At 47.8% G+C, this 22,638-nt stretch overlaps 1 pseudogene; it reads right to left on the reverse strand.

Annotated features, from left to right (window-relative positions):
- Positions 1-22,638, reverse strand: part of LOC116360576 (probable E3 ubiquitin-protein ligase makorin-1) — a 42,356-nt pseudogene that overhangs the window by 9,368 nt on the left and 10,350 nt on the right.

Here is a 22,638-nt window from a genome sequence, read left to right on the forward strand (position 1 = left end):
GTTGGGCTAGCTAAGGACACCATCTGCCTCTCAAATGGAACTCTATTCTGTACAGAGCGCACGGATTAAGACCATAGTAACTATGGTGTCATTTTGACCATAGTAACTTAGGGTGTCATTTTGACCATAGTAACTTAGGGTGTCATTTTGACCATAGTAACTTAGGGTGTCATTTTGACCATAGTAACTAGGGTGTCATTTTGACCATAGTAACTAGCGTGTCATTTGACCATAGTAACTTAGGGTGTCATTTTGACCATAGTAACTTAGGGTGTCATTTTGACCATAGTAACTTAGGGTGTCATTTGACCATAGTAACTTAGGGTGTCATTTTGACCATAGTAACTAGGGTGTCATTTTGACCGTAGTAACAGGTGTCATTTTGACCGTAGTAACTAGGGTGTCATTTTGACCGTAGTAACTAGGGTGTCATTTTGACCGTAGTAACAGGGTGTCATTTTGACCGTAGTAACAGGGTGTCATTTTGACCGTAGTAACAGGGGTGTCATTTTGACCGTAGTAACAGGGTGTCATTTTGACCGTAGTAACAGGGTGTCATTTTGACCGTAGTAACATGGTGTCATTTTGACCGTAGCGTTGCTCTCCCCTCCACTTCCACAGTTGAGCTAGCTAAGGACACCAGTCCCAAACAGCATCCTATTCCCTATACACACTGTACAAAACATTATGAACACCTGCTCTTTCCATGACATAGACTGACCAGGTGAATCCAGGTGAAAGCTACGATCCCTTATTGATGTCACTTGTTAAATCCACTTCAAATCGATGTAGATGAAGGGGAGGAGAAAGGTTAAAGAACTATTTTTTTAAGCCTTGAGACAATTGAGACGGATTGTGTGTGTGCCATTCAGAGGGTGAATGGGGCAAGACAACATATTTATGTGCCTTTGAACAGGGGTATGGTAGTAGGTGCCAGGCGCACCGGTTTGTGTCAAGAACTGCAACGCTGCTGGGTTTTTCCAAGCTCAACAGTTTCCCCATGTGTGTCAAGAATGGTCCATCACCCAAAGGACATTCCAGCCAACTTGACACAACTGTGGGAAAGCATTGGAGTAAACATGGGACAGCATCCCTGTGGAATGCTTTCGACACCTTGTAGAAGCTAGTAGGGCTGCACGATTAATTGATCACATTGAGACAACATGGCTCTGGGGTTAAGAGAAGCTTTAGCAGCCTGGGTCCTGAATGAGGACCAGCCAGTGTGACAACAATCACGACGTGGTAAAGATCACCGCGTTGAATGACTGGACCAGACAGGCTGCACCTTGCTATCGGTACGCGTTACATGTTAAGGCACATTAACTTAATCATTTCAATAAGAATAATAATAATAATAATGTGTAATTACGTACAGTAGGCTCTGTCACAAGCTTCCTAGACACACTTACCCCTTCCACAATAGTATGGCTGGCCTGGTACAAACTCTGCCGCCATAAACCAGTCCCCTGCGCCTGATCCATGAGGGTTCTCTGGGCCGTCTGCCGACTCACCACCCGCCGATCCACTGGGAACGGGGGCTGGAGCGCTGGCGGCGAGGGACGTAGGAGTGAGAAGGGCAGAGGCAGGGGGGTGGCAGCAAAAGCTTGGGCCCAGGCACTTCTTTAGAGTGTTCAAACCTGGAGAGAGAGAGAGAGAGAGAGAGAGAAAGGGGGGAGGGAGGGAGAAGGGGGGAGGGAGGGAGAAGGGAGAGAGAAGGGAGGGAGGGAGAAGGGAGAGAGGGAGAAGGGGGAGAGAGGGAGAAGGGGGAGAGAGGGAGAAGTGGGAGAGAGGGGAGAAGTGGAGAGAGGGAGAAGTGGGAGAGAGGGAGAAGTGGGAGAGAGGGAGAAGTGGGAGAAGTGGGAGAGAGGGAGGTCAGAGAGCAAATGAGACAGGTCAGAGGCAGAGAAAGACGAGAGAAAATAATAATTTAAATGATTCAATGTTAAGGTTCTCTTGCACGGAACTGAACTCATCTTAAACCCAACTTTTAATTGAAGACAAAGCTTCACCGTAGCTCCCTCAGAACCTTTCACTATTGACATACATTTGAAATAAATACAAAATATTAAAATATAACTAGTTAACTTGGAGATAATTTTATATAGATGGTAAACAGAAGGGGGCCTAATATTGACCCTTGTGGGACCCCAATGTTATAACTATTACTACATTGGGATTCTATATACCTGTGTAGACTGCTACTACTGCTCAGAAGTAGTCTATACACCTGTGTGTAGAATCCCAACAGGGGACTCGTCTACACACAGCTATATAGAATCCCAACAGAGGAGGTGGTCCCGTGTAGCTCAGTTGGAAGAGCATAGCGCTTGCAATGCCAGGGTTGTGGGTTCGGTTCCCACGGTGGGGGGCCAGTATGATAATGTAAAGCCCTCTACTGTAAATTGGATAAGAGCGTCTGCTAAATGACTAGCATCAATGTAGTAGTAGTCTACACACCGGTATATAGGGGCGGCAGGTTGGTCTAGTAACCGAAAGGTTGCTAGATCGAATCCCCCCGAGCTGACAAGGTAGGTAGGCCGTCATTGTAAATAAGAATTTGTTCTTAACATGCAGATGTATGTGACGATACAGTTCTGTATGTACACTAAAAAACAAAACTAGTTGTTAACAAGTTAACTAAAGCTATGGTACATGTTTCTAAAAAATATATAAAAAAATGGATGACTAATTCTTAACCGCCATTTTAATAAAAATCGACAAGACCGGACGTTCTGGTTGAGATGGGGGAAGAACCTGAAAGTCTAACTTCTCTCGCCGTCCTTTTGGACTCCGACTTGTAAGAAACATGTGACGAAGGTGGTGGTCAACACGGTTACGGATTATCCAACTTTAGGTTCGAATAAAAAGGCCTTTCCTTCCTCTGGAGGCCTGCTGTGATGTTTCTGCTTGTGACCAGCATGTGACAACCAATTGAATCACTCTACAGAAACAAAACACTTCAGATTTTTGATCACAAACCAAAAACAGTTACCACTATTGTCATAACATTTACAAACATAATTGATATATGTCTGGATAGCTTTAATAAGCAGTATATAGATTAGATGAAAGCCTCTTTAAGATCCTGCATGGTGTTGCCCCCTCCACCTCTATGCCGGTATATCACGCTGAACGAAAGCCCTTGTCTTTAGATCCTGCATGCTGAACGAAAGCCACTTGTCTTTTAGATCCTGCATGGTGTTGCCCCCCTCCACCTCTATATCACGCTGAAGGAAAGCCCTCGTCTTTTAGATCCTGCATGGTGTTGCCCCTCCACCTCTATATCACGCTGAAGGAAAGCCCTCAGCTTTTAGATCCTGCATGGTGTTTGCCCCCTCCACCTCTATATCACGCTGAAGGAAAGCCCTTGTCTTCTAGATCCTGCACTCTGAAGGAAAGCCCTTGTCTTGTAGATCCTGCACGCTGAAGGAAAGCCCTTGTCTTTAGATCCTGCATGGTGTTGCCCCCTCCACCTCTATATCACGCTGAAGGAAAGCCCTCGTCTTCTAGATCCTGCACGCTGAAGGAAAGCCCTCGTCTTCTAGATCCTGCATGGTGTTGCCCCCTCCACCTCTATGCCAGTATATCATGCTGAAGGAAAGCCCCACCAGGAATACAAGGGCAGTAACTAGAGGGGAATCGCCTTGTCCGCTTTTCCACACGGTAGACATGGGTATTCTCTGTTAGAGCTACAATATGTAGAATGCATGCCCATGGACTTGAGAAGCTGCATTGATTATTGTGTTTTTGTTATATTGAAAACATAGCTCAACATCAATCCAAACCTGTGGCTGTGGTTCCTCATACGTAGGACGACTCCTTGTTGTTGTTGATGTCGTTAGAATGATATATTATTGGATGTAATGGTATGTTGTTTGTGGCTGTGTAAAGGCCCTTACTGCCCAGGGACTACGGATGATAATTAGCTTTTGGCTAACCCCGGGCACACTTTACATGGATGTTATATTATTGTAAAAGTGATTCGTGTTGCATTGTCCCTATAAATATAGTAACAGTCGACACACTATACTAACTACTCAGTTGGGATCCTATATACATCTGTGTAGACTATAAACTAACGTTTACATAACAGTTTCTCAGACTAGCATGTTTTCAGATGTCAACATTAAAAACAGAGTTGTAACAGACCACTGCTCATGAAGGAAGTGTCGAAGATTTCAACAGTAAAAAGAGAGAATGTACAGACCACTGCTATGAAGGAAGTGTCAAGATGTCAACATTAAAAACAGAGTGTACAGACCACTGTACAGACCCTTCATACCCCTCTTCTTCCTCCTTCCTCCCTCCCTCCACTACCCCTCTCCTTCCTTCCTTCCTCCACTACCCCTCTCCTTCTTCCCCTCCCTCCCCCCCCACTACCCTCTCCTTCCTTCCTTCCTTCCTTCCTTCCTATCACTACCCCCTCTCCTTCCTTCCTCCTCCACCGACCAACCCCCCTCCCTCCTTCCTTCCTTCCTTCCTCCCTCCACTACCCCTCTCCTTCCTTCCTTCCTTCCNTTTTTGACCGTAGCGTTGCTCTCCCCTCCACTTCCACAGTTGAGCTAGCTAAGGACACCAGTCCCAAACAGCATCCTATTCCCTATACACACTGTACAAAACATTATGAACACCTGCTCTTTCCATGACATAGACTGACCAGGTGAATCCAGGTGAAAGCTACGATCCCTTATTGATGTCACTTGTTAATCCACTTCAAATCGATGTAGATGAAGGGGAGGAGAAAGGTTAAAGAACTATTTTTTTTAAGCCTTGAGACAATTGAGACGGATTGTGTGTGTGCCATTCAGAGGGTGAATGGGGCAAGACAACATATTTTATGTGCCTTTGGAACAGGGTGTATGGTCGGTGCCAGACGCACCGGTTTGTGTCAAGAACTGCAACGCTGCTGGGTTTTTCCAAGCTCAACAGTTTCCATGTGTGTCAAGAACGGTCCACCCACCCAAAGGACCATCCGCCAACTTGACACAACTGTGGGAAGCATTGGAGTCAACATGGACCAGCATCCCTGTGGAACGCTTTCGAACCTTGTAGAAGCCAGTAGGGCTGCACGATTAATTGATCACATTGAGACAACATGGCTCTGGGGTTAAGAGAAGCTTTAGCAGCCTGGGTCCTGAATGAGGACCAGCCAGTGTGACAACAATCACGACGTGGTAAAGATCACCGCGTTGAATGACTGGACCAGACAGGCTGCACCTTGCTATCGGTACGTGTTACATGTTAAGGCACATTAACTTAATCATTTCAATAAGAATAATAATGTGTAATTATGTACAAGTAGGCTCTGTCACAAGGTTCCTAGACACACTTACCCCTTCCACAATAGTATGGCTGGCCTGGTACAAACTCTGCCGCCATAACCCAGTCCCCTGCGCCTGATCCATGAGGGTTCTCTGGGCCGTCTGCCGACTCACCACCCGCCGATCCACTGGGAACGGGGGCTGGAGCGCTGGCGGCGAGGGACGTAGGAGTGAGAAGGGCGGAGGCAGGGGGTGGCAGCAACAGCTTGGGCCCAGGCACTTCTTCTTTAGAGTGTTCAAACCTGGAGAGAGAGAGAGAGAGAGAGAGAGAGAAAGGGGGGAGGGAGGGAGAAGGGAGGGAGAAGGGAGAGAGAAGGGAGAGAGGGAGAAGGGAGAGAGAGGGAGAAGGGGGAGAGAGGGAGAAGTGGGAGAGAGGGAAGAAGTGGGAGAGAGGGAAGAAGTGGGAGAAGTGGGAGAAAGGGAGGTCAGAGAGCAAATGAGACAGGTCAGAGGCAGAGAAAGACGAGAGAAAATAATAATTTAAATGATTCAATGTTAAGGTTCTCTTGCAGGGAACTGAACTCATCTTTACAAACAACTTTTAATTGAAGACAAAGCTTCACCGTAGCTCCCTCAGAACCTTTCACTATTGACATACATTTGAAATAAATACAAAATATTAAAATATAACTAGTTAACTTGTTGGAGATCATTTTATATAGATGGTAAACAGAAGGGGGCCTAATATTGACCCTTGTGGGACCCCAATGTTATAACTATTACTACATTGGGATTCTATATACCTGTGTAGACTGCTACTACTGCTCAGAAGTAGTCTATACACCTGTGTGTAGAATCCCAACAGGGGACTCGTCTACACACAGCTATATAGAATCCCAACAGAGTACTAGTCTACACACAGCTATATAGAATCCCAACAGAGGAGGTGGTCCCGTGTAGCTCAGTTGGAAGAGCATAGCGCTTGCAATGCCAGGGTTGTGGGTTCGGTTCCCACGGTGGGGGGCCAGTATGATAATGTAAAGCCCTCTACTGTAAATTGGATAAGAGCGTCTGCTAAATGACTAGCATCAATGTAGTAGTAGTCTACACACCGGTATATAGGGGCGGCAGGTTGGTCTAGTAACCGAAAGGTTGCTAGATCGAATCCCCCGAGCTGACAAGGTAGGTAGGCCGTCATTGTAAATAAGAATTTGTTCTTAACATGCAGATGTATGTGACGATACAGTTCTGTATGTACACAAAAAAAAAACTAGTTGTTAACAAGTTAACTAAAGCTATGGTACATGTTTCTAAAAAATATATAAAAAAATGGATGACTAATTCTTAACCGCCATTTTAATAAAAATCGACAAGACCGGACGTTCTGGTTGAGATGGGGGAAGAACCTGAAAGTCTAACTTCTCTCGCCGTCCTTTTGGACTCCGACTTGTAAGAAACATGTGACGAAGGTGGTGGTCAACACGGTTACGGATTATCCAACTTTAGGTTCGAATAAAAAGGCCTTTCCTTCCTCTGCCTTTCCTTCGGCCTGCTGTGATGTTTCTGCTTGTGACCAGCATGTGACAACCAATTGAATCACTCTACAGAAACAAAACACTTCAGATTTTTGATCACAAACCAAAAACAGTTACCACTATTGTCATAACATTTACAAACATAATTGGTATATGTCTGGATAGCTTTAATAAGCAGTATATAGATTAGATGAAAGCCTCTTTAAGATCCTGCATGGTTTTGCCCCTCCACCTCTATGCCGGTATATCACGCTGAACGAAAGCCCTTGTCTTTTAGATCCTGCATGGTGTTGCCCCCTCCACCTCTATGCCGGTATATCACGCTGAACGAAAGCCCTTGTCTTTTAGATCCTGCATGCTGAACGAAAGCCCTTGTCTTTTAGATCCTGCATGGTGTTGCCCCCTCCACCTCTATATCACGCTGATGGAAAAGCCCTCGTCTTTTAGATCCTGCATGGTGTTGGCCCCTCCACCTCTATATCACGCTGAAGGAAAGCCCTTGTCTCTAGATCTGCTGCACTCTGAAGGAAAGCCCTTGTCTTGTAGATCCTGCACGCTGAAGGAAAGCCCTCGTCTTCTAGATCCTGCCATATCAAGGAAAGCCCTTGTCTTTTAGATCCTGCACGCTGAAGGAAAGCCCTCGTCTTCTAGATCCTGCATGGTGTTTGCCCCCTCCACCTCTATGCCAGTATATCATGCTGAAGGAAAGCCCCACCAGGAATACAAGGGCAGTAACTAGAGGGGATCGCCTTGTCCCTTTTCCACACGGTAAACATGGGTATTCTCTGTTAGAGCTACAATATGTAGAATGCGATGCCCATGGACTTGAGAAGCTGCATTGATTATTGTGTTTGTTGTTATATTGAAAACATAGCTCAACATCAATCCAAACCTGTGCTGTGGTTCCTCATACGTAGGACGACTCTTGTTGTTGTTGATGTCGTTAGAATGATATATTATTGGATGTAATGGTATGTTGTATTGTGGCTGTGTAAAGGCCCTTACCTGCCCAGGGACTACGGATGCTAATTAGCTTTTGGCTAACCCCGGGCACACTTACATGGATGTTATATTATTGTAAAATTGATTCGTGTGCATTGTCCCCTATAAATATAGTAACAGTCGACACACTATACTACTCAGTTGGGATCCTATATACATCTGTGTAGACTATAACTAACGTTTACATAACATGTTCTCAGACTAGCATGTTTTCAGATGTCAACATTAAAAACAGAGAGTGTACAGACCACTGCTATGAAGGAAGTGTCAAGATGTCAACATTAAAAAGAGAGAGAGTACAGACCACTGCTATGAAGGAAGTGTCAAGATGTCAACATTAAAAACAGAGTGTACAGACCACTGTACAGACCCTTCATTACCCCTCTTCTTCCTCCTTCCTCCCTCCCTCCACTACCCCTCTCCTTCCTTCCTTCCTCCACTACCCCTCTCCTTCCTTCCTCCCTCCCTCCACTACACCTCTCTCCTTCTTCCTTCCCTCCTTCCTTCCTTCCTTCCTTCCTTCCTTCATTACCCCCCTCTCCTTCCTTCCCTCCCTCCACTCCCCCCCTCCTTCCTTCCTTCCTTCCTTCCTCCCTCCACTCCCCTCTCCTTCCTTCCTCCCTCCACTACCCCTCTCCTTCCTTCCTTCCTTCCTCCCTCCACTACCCCTCTCCTTCCTTCCTTCTCCCTCCCTCCCTCCACTACCCCTCTCCTTCCTTCACTACCCCTCTCCTTCCTTCCTTCCTTCCTCCCTCCACTACCCCTCTCCTTCCTTCCTTCCTCCACTACCCCTCTCCTTCTTCCTTCCTTCCTCCACTACCCCTCTCCTTCCTTCCTCCTCCACTACCCCCTCTCCTTCCTTCCTTCCTTCCTCCTCCCTCCACTACCCCTCTCCTTCCTTCCTTCCTTCCTTCCTCCCTCCACTACCCTCTCCTTCCTTCCTTCCTTCCTTCCTCCCTCCCTCCTTCCTTCCTTCCTTCCTTCCTCCCTCCCTCCACTACCCTCTCCTTCCTTCCTTCCTCCTCCCTCCACTACCCCTCTCCTTCCTTCCTTCCTTCCTTCCTCCCTCCACTACCCCTCTCCTTCCTTCCTTCCTTCCTTCCCTCCCTCCACTACCCTCTCCTTCCTTCCTCCCTCCACTACCCCTCTCCTTCCTTCCTTCTTCCTTCCTTCCTCCCTCCACTACCCCTCTCCTTCCTTCCTTCCTTCCTTCCTCCTCCACTACCCCTTCCTTCTTCCTTCCTTCCTTCCTTCCTCCCTCCACTACCCTCTCCTTCCTTCCTTCCTTCCTCCACTACCCCTCTCTTCCTTCCTTCCTTCCTTCCTTCCTCCCTCCACTACCCTCTCTCCTTCCTTCCTCCTTCCTTCCTTCCTCCCTCCACTACCCCTCTCCTTCCTTCCTTCCTCCCTCCCTCCACTCCCCCTCTCCTTCCTTCCTTCCTTCCTTTTTCCTCCCTCCACTACCCCTCTCCTTCCTTCTCCTTCCTTCTCCTCCTCCACTACCCCTCTCCTTCCTTCCTTCCTTCCTTCCTTCCTCCCTCCACTACCCTCTCCTTTCCCTTCCTCCCTCCACTACCCCTCTCCTTCCTTCCTCCCTCCACTACCCCTCTCCTTCCTTCCTCCCTCCACTACCCCTCTCCTTCCTTCCTCCCTCCACTACCCCCCTCTCCTTCCTTCCTCCCTCCACTACCCTCTCCTTCCTTCCTCCCTCCACTACCCCTCTCCTTCCTTCTCCCTCCACTACCCCTCTCCTTCCTTCCTCCCTCCCTCCACTACCCCTCTCCTTCCTTCCTCCCTCCACTACCCCTCTCCTTCCTTCCTCCTCCACTAACCCTCTCCTTCCTTCCTCCCTCCACTACCCCTCTCTTCCTTCCTTCCCTCCACTACCCCTCTCCTTCCTTCCTCCCTCCACTACCCTCTCCTTCCTTCCTCCTCCACTACCCCTCTCCTTCCTTCCCCTCCACTACCCCTCTCCTTCCTTCCTTCCTCCCTCCACTACCCCTCTCCTTCCTTCCTCCCTCCTACCCCCCTCCTCCCTTCCTTCCTCCCTCCACTACCCCTCTCCTTCCTTCCTCCCTCCACTACCCCTCTCTTCCTTCCTCCCTCCACTACCCCTCTCCTTCCTTCCTCCCTCACTACCCCTCTCCTTCCTTCCTCCCTCCACTACCCCTCTCCTTCCTTCCTCCTCCACTACCCCTCTCCTTCCTTCCTCCCTCCACTACCCCTCTCCTTCCTTCCTCCCTCCACTACCCCTCTCCTTCCTTCCTCCCTCCTAAACCCCTCTTCTTCCTCCCTCCTAAACCCCCCTTCCACTTCTTCCCTCCCTCCACCCCCCTCCCCCTTCCTCCCTCCCTCTTCTTCCTCCCTCCTCTAGCCCCCATATGGAATAATGAGGGCTTGATACATCCCCAACACCCCATCATATGGACCGACTGGCGGAGTAATGTTCCTTCACATACCAACAGCAGCAGCACAATGCCACACCGGTTTCTGGTCTAAGCCGTCTCAGTGGGTCTAGTTACATAACAACAGGTCAATGCCACACCGGTTCTGGTCTAAGCCGTCTCAGTGGGTCTAGTTACATAACAACAGGTCAATGCCACACCGGTTCTGGTCTAAGCCGTCTCAGTGGGTCTAGTTACATAACAACAGGTCAATGCCACACCGGTTTCTGGTCTAAGCCGTCTCAGTGGGTCTAGTTACATAACAACAACAGGTCAATGCCACACCGGTTCTGGTCTAAGCAGTCTCAGTGGTCTAGTTACATAACAACAACAGTCAATGCCACACCGGTTCTGGTCTAAGCCGTCTCAGTGGGTCTAGTTACATAACAACAACAGGTCAATGCCACACCGGTTCTTGGTCTAAGCCGTCTCAGTGGGTCTAGTTACATAACAACAACAGGTCAATGCCACACCGGTTCTGGTCTAAGCCGTCTCAGGGGGAAGGCTAGAAGGTAAATGCCTACACCGGTTCTGGTCTAAGCCGTCTCAGGGGGAAGGCTAGAAGGTAAATGCTACACCGGTTCTTGTCTAAGTCCTCTCAGTGTGTCTAGTTACATAACAACAACAGGTCAATGCTACACCGGTTCTGGTCTAAGCAGTCTCAGGGGGTCTAGTTACATAACAACAGGTCAATGCTACACCGGTTCTGGTCTAAGCCGTCTCAGGGGAAGGCTAGAAGGTAAATGCCACACCGGTTCTGGTCTAAGCCGTCTCAGGGGGAAGGCTAGAAGGTAAATGCCACACCGGTTCTGGTCTAAGCCGTCTCAGGGGGTCTAGTTACATAACAACAGGTCAATGCTACACCGGTTCTGGTCTAAGCCGTCTCAGGGGGAAGGCTAGAAGGTAAATGCTACACCGGTTCTGGTCTAAGCCGTCTCAGGGGGAAGGCTAGAAGGTAAATGCCACACCGGTTCTGGTCTAAGCCGTCTCAGGGGTCTAGTTACATAACAACAGGTCAATGCCACACCGGTTCTGGTCTAAGCCGTCTCAGTGGGTCTAGTTACATAACAACAGGTCAATGCCACACCGGTTCTGGTCTAAGCCGTCTCAGTGGGTCTAGTTACATAACAACAGGTCAATGCCACACCGGTTCTGGTCTAAACCATCTCAGTGGGTCTAGTTACATAACAACAGGTCAATGCCACACCGGTTCTGGTCTAAGCCGTCTCAGTGGGAAGGCTAGAAGGTAAATGCTCACAGAGTCAGTCCATACATAGCAGCCTATGTAAATCCTTGTTATTACCATCTAGGCTAGACGGCTAACAAAAGCAAATTGAGTGCATCCCAAATAGCACCCTTAATCCCGATATAGTGCACTACATTTGATAAGGACCCTGGGTCAAAAGTAGTGCACTTAATAGGGGAAAAGGGAGCCTTTTTGGGGACACAGACAATTCCCTAAAACAGACAGTTGACCTGGGAGAATGCTAGCAGTGGTAACTATGGGATGGTAACTATGGGGATGCTGCTAAAAGCAGACCAATAGGAGAGAGACGCTGTCTGAATGAACTGGTTGAACTCGTGTTCTGGTTTAAAGACTCAATGAGAAGTCTACAAACAACTGTGGTGGGAATGAGTTTTCAGTGAGATTTCTTAGGATGTGACGTAGGCTAGGACTCCCACACTTGACAGCATCGTGGCTCCTGGATATCATTGATTTAGCCTATTGTTTAAAAAATATATATATGCAAATAGTAGTCCATTTAAAAATGTTTACTCGTACCTGCTAGCCCATTACAAAACTCACTTGACATAATACATACGATTACTCAAAGGAGTATCTCAACTCGGCACAATTAAACATGTTTACTCTGCGCCATTTCAGTCTCAATCCCATTTCCAAGCCTGCCATTTTGTTTTTAAAACAGATAACACCAGGAAAGGCCTTGCTTGGGCAAACATTCCTAGGAGTAACACAACAACGCCGCATAGAATTACAACCCAAGATTATTTACACAGTAAGAGACATTGTAGGGCAGTCTGACTTCCTCAGAACACAATGTAAATATGGGTGTTTGATTTGATGGAGTGTTTTTGAGTTGTTGGGTAATTGTCATGTTGACCTAGCTAGCCTGGTCGGTTTGGACAATCCTGCCCACTCCAACGGTCATTGTAACGACAAACCATAGGAGTTGGCAAGACCTCAAACATCTGGGACCAGGCTAATGTTTTACATTTTAGTCATCCCTCTTATCTAGAGAGGCTTCCAGTCAGTACATTCACCTTCAGATAGCTAGGTGGACCAGTCATAGTCAGTACGTTCACCTTCAGATAGCTAGGTGGACCAGTCATAGTCAGTACATTCATCTCCAGATAGCTTGGTGGGACAACCACATATCACAGTCATAGTCAGTACATTCATCTTCAGATAGCGAGGTGGACCAGTCCTAGTCAGTACATTCATCTCCAGATAGCTAGGTGAGACAACCACATATCTCAGTCCTAGTCAATACATTCATCCCCAGATAGCTATGTGGACCAGTCCTAGTCAGTACATTCATCTCCAGATAGCTAGGTGGACCAGTCATAGTCAGTACATTCACCTCCAGATAGCTAGGTGGACCAGTCATAGTCAGTACATTCACCTCCAGATAGCTAGGTGGACCAGTCATAGTCAGTACATTCACCTCCAGATAGCTAGGTGGACCAGTCATAGTCAGTACATTCACCTTCAGATAGCTAGGTGGACCAGTCATAGTCAGTACATTCACCTTCAGATAGCTAGGTGGACCAGTCATAGTCAGTACATTCACCTTCAGATAGCTAGGTGGACCAGTCAAATCAAATCAAATTTATTTATATAGCCCTTCGTACATCAGCTGATATCTCAAAGTGCTGTACAGAAACCCAGCCTAAAACCCCAAACAGCAAGCAATGCAGGTGGAGAAGCACAGTCATAGTCAGTACATTCACCTTCAGATAGCTAGGTGGACCAGTCATAGTCAGTACATTCACCTTCAGATAGCTAGGTGGACCAGTCATAGTCAGTACATTCACCTTCAGATAGCTAGGTGGACCAGTCATAGTCAGTACATTCACCTTCAGATAGCTAGGTGGACCAGTCATAGTCAGTACATTCACCTTCAGATAGCTAGGTGGACCAGTCATAGTCAGTACATTCACCTTCAGATAGCTAGGTGGACCAGTCATAGTCAGTACATTCACCTTCAGATAGCTAGGTGGACCAGTCATAGTCAGTACATTCACCTTCAGATAGCTAGGTGGACCAGTCATAGTCAGTACATTCACCTTCAGATAGCTAGGTGGACCAGTCATAGTCAGTACATTCACCTTCAGATAGCTAGGTGGACCAGTCATAGTCAGACATTCACCTCAGATAGCTAGGTGGACCAGTCATAGTCAATCATCTCCAGATAGCTAGGTGGGACAACCACATATCACAGTCATAGTCAGTACATTCATCTTCAGATAGCTAGGTGGGACAGCCACATATCTCAGTCATAGTCAGTACATTCATCTCCAGATAGCTAGGTGGACCAGTCCTAGTCAGTGCATTCATCTCCAGATAGCTAGGGTGGACCAGTCATAGTCAGTGCATTCATCTCCAGATAGCTAGGTGGACCAGTCATAGTCAGTACATTCATCTCCAGATAGCTAGGTGGACCAGTCATAGTCAGTACATTCACCTTCAGATAGCTAGGTGGACCAGTCATAGTCAGTGCATTCACCTTCAGATAGCTAGGTGGACCAGTCATAGTCAGTGCATTCACCTCCAGATAGCTAGGTGGACCAGTCATAGTCAGTGCATTCACCTTCAGATAGCTAGGTGGGACCAGTCATAGTCAGTGCATTCACCTTCAGATAGCTAGGTGGGACCAGTCATAGTCAGTGCGTTCACCTTCAGATAGCTAGGTGGACCAGTCATAGTCAGTGCATTCATCTCCAGATAGCTAGGTGGACCAGTCATAGTCAGTACATTCACCTTCAGATAGCTAGGTGGACCAGTCACAGTCAGTGCATTCATCTCCAGGTAGCTAGGTGGACCAGTCATAGTCAGTACATTCATCTCCAGATAGCTAGGTGGACCAGTCATAGTCAGTGCATTCATCTCCAGATAGCTAGGTGAGACAACCACATATCTCAGTCCTAGTCAATACATTCATCCCCAGATAGCTATGTGGACCAGTCCTAGTCAGTACATTCATCTCCAGATAGCTAGGGTGGACCAGTCATAGTCAGTGCATTCATCTCCAGATAGCTAGGTGGACCAGTCATAGTCAGTACATTCATCTCCAGATAGCTAGGTGGACCAGTCATAGTCAGTACATTCACCTTCAGATAGCTAGGTGGACCAGTCATAGTCAGTGCATTCACCTTCAGATAGCTAGGTGGACCAGTCATAGTCAGTGCATTCACCTCCAGATAGCTAGGTGGACCAGTCATAGTCAGTGCATTCACCTCAGATAGCTAGGTGGACCAGTCATAGTCAGTGCATTCACCTTCAGATAGCTAGGTGGACCAGTCATAGTCAGTGCGTTCACCTTCAGATAGCTAGGTGGACCAGTCATAGTCAGTGCATTCATCTCCAGATAGCTAGGTGGACCAGTCATAGTCAGTACATTCACCTTCAGATAGCTAGGTGGACCAGTCACAGTCAGTGCATTCATCTCCAGGTAGCTAGGTGGACCAGTCAGTCAGTACATTCATCTCCAGATAGCTAGGTGGACCAGTCCTAGTCAGTGCATTCATCTCCAGATAGCTAGATGGGTCAACCACATATCTCAGTCATAGTCAGTACATTCATCTCCAGATAGTTAGGTGAGACAACACGTCACATTTATCCCACTGTCCTGACGAGTGTTGGTTTCTTGAGGGGAGATCTATGTGAGTAGGACCACTGGACTCAGCAGGCTGAGTGAATGAGGAGCGGATGTTGTCAACCATTTTTTTTCAAAGTGGTTGACAAAGTCCTCCACAGAGAGGGAGGAGAAAGTGGAGAAGAGTTTCAGGGTTGAAGGAAGAAGCTTGAAATGTAGAGTGATAAAAAGCAGCTTAGCAGCGTAAACAGAGGAGGAGAAAGTAGAGTGGAAGGATGATAGGCCCTCCAGAAGGTCAATTTTTCCACCATTTCCGCTCAGCTGCGCGCAGTGAGTCACTCAGCCGGTGGTCGGGCCAGGAAGAAAGGGGACAGAGAGTCTAACAAAGAAGAGTAGGGCCGAAGAGTCAGAGTCAGGAGACAAGAGGGAGAAGCATTTAGCAGAAGGAAGAGAGTATAGGAGAGAAAAGGAGAGAGTAGTGGGATAGAGAGAGAGGGCGAAGAATGTGGCATTGCATGACCATATGGGTCTGAATGGGTAGTGGCTGGGGGAGAGATGGAAAGGAGACAAAGTAGTGGTGATCAGACATATCGGAGGGGGTTGCAGTGAGATTAGCAGGCGATCAGCCTCTAGTGAAGATGAGGTCAAGAGTGTATTGCCGGCCTTGTGAGTGGGAGGTGACTGGGAGGTGACTGGGAGGTGACTGGGAAAGGGTGACGTCAAAGAGGAAAGGACTGGAAAGAAAGCGGGGGAAGGAAATGAATTGAAGTCAGCCGTCGGAAGGGTTGAAGTTACCAAGTACGATGAGTTTTTTTTGATTTAACCTTTATTTAACCAGGCAAGTCGTTAAGAACAAATTCTTATTTTCAATGACGGCCTAGGAACAGTGGGTTAACTGCCTGTTCAGGGGCAGAACGACAGATTTGTACCTTGTCAGCTCGGGGGTTTGAACTCCATACTCAGATAATGTTAAGTCCAACGGTCTAACCACTAGGCTACACTGCCGCCAGTGGTGAGCCATCGTCAGGAAATGAGCTCATCAAGATGTCAAGCTCATTGAGGAACTCGGCAAGAGCACCAGAGGGGTATCCTACGAAGCAGGTTTGAGGAGTTAGCGAGGCAACGGAGTTCAACTCAGGATAACCGGTCATCCGAAAGTGTCTTAACTTTAGCGTTGCCATAGAAACGTATTCTTCAGATCTAACCTGCTCTGGGGCAGGTTACACACGGCTAACTCCACTTACCCTGAATAAAATGACTGACCCGCGAGTTGAGGACCAATTCAAATCTGATTACCTCCCGCTTGCAAAGATTGCAAGATTGCATCCCCTTAATTTGAGGAAGATGACTGATAAAATTTTTTTTAATATATAACATCATTAATATATAACATCACACATTTTGTAATGACAGAACACATTTTAAAACTTCATGCAATCTAACACTTTTGCATGACTTAATATCGGAAAAGGTGTAGGAAAAGAAGCGCTTGTACATGGATAAGATAAGCACACCAAAGATAGCAGTACCGACAATAAAGATGCCACTTCTAAGAGCCCGCTTACACCATAGCCGCTTCACACCATAGCCTGCTTCACACATAGCCTGCTTCACACCATAGCTGCTTCACACCATAGCCTGCCTCACACATAGCCTGATTCACACCCATAGCCTGCCCTCACACCATAGCCTGCCTACATCATTAGCCTGCCTCACACCATAGCCTGGCCTCACATCATAAGCCTTGCCTCACACATAAGCCTGCCTACCCCATATGCCTGCCTCAACATAGCCTGCCTCACACCATAGCCTGCCTCACACCATAGCCTGCCTCACACCATAGCCTGCCTCACACCATAGCCTGCCTCACACCATAGCCTGCCTCACACCATAGCCTGCTGAATTAACAATAACTTTTACTTTCGCACAAATGAAAAACGTGCCACCCACCCATGGATTGGCTGTCTCAGCATCGTTTGGCGTTCGACTCGCCACGTGCCACATGGACGTAGTTACAAGCCTGCGGAGAGTTTAGCGGCAGGCCGTCGTAGTACGGATGGAGCCTGACCTGGAACGTGAAGGTAACTGTCGTAGTACGGATGGAGCCTGACTGGAAACAAAGTGAAGGTAACTGTCGTAGACGGAGAGCCTGACCTGGAACGTGAAGGTAACTGTCGTAGACGGATGGAGCCTGACCTGGAACGTGAAGGTCACTGTCGTAGTACGGATGGAGCCTGACCTGGAACGTGAAGGTAACTGTCGTAGTACGGATGAAGCCTGACCTGGAACGTGAAGGTAACTGTCGTAGTACGGATGAAGCCTGACCTGGAACGTGAAGGTAACTGTCGTAGTACGGATGAAGCCTGACCTGGAACGTGAAGGTAACTGTCGTAGTACGGATGAAGCCTGACCTGGAACGTGAAGGTAACTGTCGTAGTACGGATGAGCCTGACCTGGAACGTGAAGGTAACTGTCGTAGTACGGATGGAAGCCGCGACTGGAACGTGAAGGTAACTGTCGTAGTACGGATGGAGCCTGACCTGGAACGTGAAGGTAACTGTCGTAGTACGGTGAAGCCTGACCTGGAACGTGAAGGTAACTGTCGTAGTACGGATGGATCCTGGCCTGGAATGTGAAGGTCACTGAAGCTGGGAAGGTTTTCTAAGTAGCTCTATATGGCTTCCTGGGATACCCCTCAGGGGGNTCCTTCCTTCCTTCCTTCCTCCCTCCACTACCCCTCTCCTTCCTTCCTTCCTTCCTCCACCTACATACCCCTCCTCCATTCCTTCCTCTTCTCCCCCCTCCACTACCCCTCTCCTTCCTTCTTCCTCCCCTCCACTACCCCTTCTTCCTTCCTTCCTCCCTCCACTACCCCTCTCCTCCCTCCACTACCCCTCTCCTCCCTCCACTACCCCTCTCCTTCCTCCCTACCCCTCTCCTTCCTCCACTCACCCCTCTCCTTCCTCCACTACCCCTCTCCTTCCTTCCTCCCTCCAGTACCCCTCTCCTTCCTTCCTTCCTTCCTCCCTCCACTACCCCTCTCCTCCCTCCACTACCCCTCTCCTTCCTCCCTCCCCTCTACTTCCTCCACTACCCCTCTCCTTCCTCCACTACCCCTCTCCTTCCTCCACTACCCCTCTCCTTCCTCCACTATCCCTCTCCTTCCTTCCTCCCTCCAGTACCCCTCTCCTTCCTTCCTTCCTCCCTCCACTACCCCTCTCCTTCCTTCCTCCCTCCACTACCCCTCTCCTTCCTTCCTCCCTCCACTACCCCTCTCCTTCCTCCCTCCCTCCACTACCCCTCTTCTTCCTCCCTCCTAAACCCCCCTTCCACTTCTTCCCTCCTCCACCCCCCCCTCCCCTTCCTCCCTCCCTCCACCCCCCCCTCCCGTTCCTCCATCTTCTTCATCCCTCCTCTAGCCCCCCTATGGAATAATGAGGGCTGATACATCCCCAACACCCCCATCATATGGACCGACTGGCGGAGTAATATTCCTTCACATACCAACAGCAGCAGCACAATGCCACACCGGTTCTGGTCTAAGCCGTCTCAGTGGGTCTAGTTACATAACAACAGGTCAATGCCACACCGGTTCTGGTCTAAGCCGTCTCAGTGGGTCTAGTTACATAACAACAGGTCAATGCCACACCGGTTCTGGTCTAAGCCGTCTCAGTGGGTCTAGTTACATAACAACAGGTCAATGCCACACCGGTTCTGGTCTAAGCCGTCTCAGTGGGTCTAGTTACATAACAACAACAGGTCAATGCCACACCGGTTCTGGTCTAAGCCGTCTCAGTGGGTCTAGTTACATAACAACAACAGGTCAATGCCACACCGGTTCTGGTCTAAGCCGTCTCAGTGGGTCTAGTTACATAACAACAGGTCAATGCTACACCGGTTCTGGTCTAAGCCGTCTCAGGGGGAAGGCTAGAAGGTAAATGCTACACCGGTTCTGGTCTAAGCCGTCTCAGGGGGAAGGCTAGAAGGTAAATGCTACACCGGTTCTTGTCTAAGTCCTCTCAGTGTGTCTAGTTACATAACAACAACAGGTCAATGCTACACCGGTTCTGGTCTAAGCCGTCTCAGGGGGTCTAGTTACATAACAACAGGTCAATGCTACACCGGTTCTGGTCTAAGCCGTCTCAGGGGGAAGGCTAGAAGGTAAATGCCACACCGGTTCTGGTCTAAGCCGTCTCAGGGGGAAGGCTAGAAGGTAAATGCCACACCGGTTCTGGTCTAAGCCGTCTCAGTGGGTCTAGTTACATAACAACAGGTCAATGCCACACCGGTTCTGGTCTAAGCCATCTCAGTGGGTCTAGTTACATAACAACAACAGGTCAATGCCACACCGGTTCTGGTCTAAGTCCTCTCAGTGGGTCTAGTTACATAACAACAGGTCAATGCTACACCGGTTCTGGTCTAAGCCGTCTCAGTGGGTCTAGTTACATAACAACAACAGGTCAATGCCACACCGGTTCTGGTCTAAGCCGTCTCAGTGGGAAGGCTAGAAGGTAAATGCTCACAGAGTCAGTCCATACATAGCAGCCTATGTAAATCCTTGTTATTACCATCTAGGCTAGACGGCTAACAAAAGCAAATTGAGTGCATCCCAAATAGAACACCCTTAATCCCGATATAGTGCACTACATTTGATAAGGACCCTGGGTCAAAAGTAGTGCACTTAATAGGGGAAAAGGGAGCCTTTTTGGGGACACAGACAATTCCCTAAACAGACAGTTGACCTGGGAGAATGCTAGCAGTGGTAACTATGGGATGGTAACTATGGGGATGCTGCTAAAAGCAGACCAATAGGAGAGAGACGCTGTCTGAATGAACTGGTTGAACTCGTGTTCTGGTTTAAAGACTCAATGAGAAGTCTACAAACAACTGTGGTGGGAATGAGTTTTCAGTGAGATTTCTTAGGATGTGACGTAGGCTAGGACTCCCACACTTGACAGCATCGTGGCTCCTGGATATCATTGATTTAGCCTATTGTTTAAAAAAATATATATATGCAAATAGTAGTCCATTTAAAATGTTTACTCGTACCTGCTAGCCCATTACAAAACTCACTTGACATAATACATACGATTACTCAAAGGAGTATCTCAACTCGGCACAATTAAACATGTTTACTCTGCGCCATTTCAGTCTCAATCCCATTTCCAAGCCTGCCATTTTGTTTTTAAAACAGATAACACCAGGAAAGGCCTTGCTTGGGCAAACATTCCTAGGAGTAACACAACAACGCCGCATAGAATTACAACCCAAGATTATTTACACAGTAAGAGACATTGTAGGGCAGTCTGACTTCCTCAGAACACAATGTAAATATGGGTGTTTGATTTGATGGAGTGTTTTTGAGTTGTTGGGTAATTGTCATGTTGACCTAGCTAGCCTGGTCGGTTTGGACAATCCTGCCCACTCCAACGGTCATTGTAACGACAAACCATAGGAGTTGGCAAGACCTCAAACATCTGGGACCAGGCTAATGTTTTACATTTTAGTCATCCCTCTTATCTAGAGAGGCTTCCAGTCAGTACATTCACCTTCAGATAGCTAGGTGGACCAGTCATAGTCAGTACGTTCACCTTCAGATAGCTAGGTGGACCAGTCATAGTCAGTACATTCATCTCCAGATAGCTTGGTGGGACAACCACATATCACAGTCATAGTCAGTACATTCATCTTCAGATAGCGAGGTGGACCAGTCCTAGTCAGTACATTCATCTCCAGATAGCTAGGTGAGACAACCACATATCTCAGTCCTAGTCAATACATTCATCCCCAGATAGCTATGTGGACCAGTCCTAGTCAGTACATTCATCTCCAGATAGCTAGGTGGACCAGTCATAGTCAGTACATTCACCTCCAGATAGCTAGGTGGACCAGTCATAGTCAGTACATTCACCTCCAGATAGCTAGGTGGACCAGTCATAGTCAGTACATTCACCTTCAGATAGCTAGGTGGACCAGTCATAGTCAGTACATTCACCTTCAGATAGCTAGGTGGACCAGTCATAGTCAGTACATTCACCTTCAGATAGCTAGGTGGACCAGTCATAGTCAGTACATTCACCTTCAGATAGCTAGGTGGACCAGTCATAGTCAGTACATTCACCTTCAGATAGCTAGGTGGACCAGTCATAGTCAGTACATTCACCTTCAGATAGCTAGGTGGACCAGTCATAGTCAGTACATTCACCTTCAGATAGCTAGGTGGACCAGTCATAGTCAGTACATTCACCTTCAGATAGCTAGGTGGACCAGTCATAGTCAGTACATTCACCTTCAGATAGCTAGGTGGACCAGTCATAGTCAGTACATTCACCTTCAGATAGCTAGGTGGACCAGTCATAGTCAGTACATTCACCTTCAGATAGCTAGGTGGACCAGTCATAGTCAGTACATTCACCTTCAGATAGCTAGGTGGACCAGTCATAGTCAGTACATTCACCTTCAGATAGCTAGGTGGACCAGTCATAGTCAGTACATTCACATTCAGATAGCTAGGTGGACCAGTCATAGTCAGTACATTCACCTTCAGATAGCGAGGTGGACCAGTCCTAGTCAGTACATTCATCTCCAGATAGCTAGGTGAGACAACCACATATCTCAGTCCTAGTCAATACATTCATCCCCAGATAGCTATGTGGACCAGTCCTAGTCAGTACATTCATCTCCAGATAGCTAGGTGGACCAGTCATAGTCAGTACGTTCACCTTCAGATAGCTAGGTGGACCAGTCATAGTCAGTACATTCATCTCCAGATAGCTTGGTGGGACAACCACATATCACAGTCATAGTCAGTACATTCATCTTCAGATAGCGAGGTGGACCAGTCCTAGTCAGTACATTCATCTCCAGATAGCTAGGTGAGACAACCACATATCTCAGTCCTAGTCAATACATTCATCCCCAGATAGCTATGTGGACCAGTCCTAGTCAGTACATTCATCTCCAGATAGCTAGGTGGACCAGTCATAGTCAGTACATTCACCTCCAGATAGCTAGGTGGACCAGTCATAGTCAGTACATTCACCTCCAGATAGCTAGGTGGACCAGTCATAGTCAGTACATTCACCTCCAGATAGCTAGGTGGACCAGTCATAGTCAGTACATTCACCTTCAGATAGCTAGGTGGACCAGTCATAGTCAGTACATTCACCTTCAGATAGCTAGGTGGACCAGTCATAGTCAGTACATTCACCTTCAGATAGCTAGGTGGACCAGTCATAGTCAGTACATTCACCTTCAGATAGCTAGGTGGACCAGTCATAGTCAGTACATTCACCTTCAGATAGCTAGGTGGACCAGTCATAGTCAGTACATTCACCTTCAGATAGCTAGGTGGACCAGTCATAGTCAGTACATTCACCTTCAGATAGCTAGGTGGACCAGTCATAGTCAGTACATTCACCTTCAGATAGCTAGGTGGACCAGTCATAGTCAGTACATTCACCTTCAGATAGCTAGGTGGACCAGTCATAGTCAGTACATTCACCTTCAGATAGCTAGGTGGACCAGTCATAGTCAGTACATTCACCTTCAGATAGCT

The sequence above is a fragment of the Oncorhynchus kisutch genome, unplaced genomic scaffold (assembly GCF_002021735.2).
Source record: "Oncorhynchus kisutch isolate 150728-3 unplaced genomic scaffold, Okis_V2 Okis09a-Okis19a_hom, whole genome shotgun sequence".
NCBI lineage: Eukaryota > Metazoa > Chordata > Actinopteri > Salmoniformes > Salmonidae > Oncorhynchus > Oncorhynchus kisutch.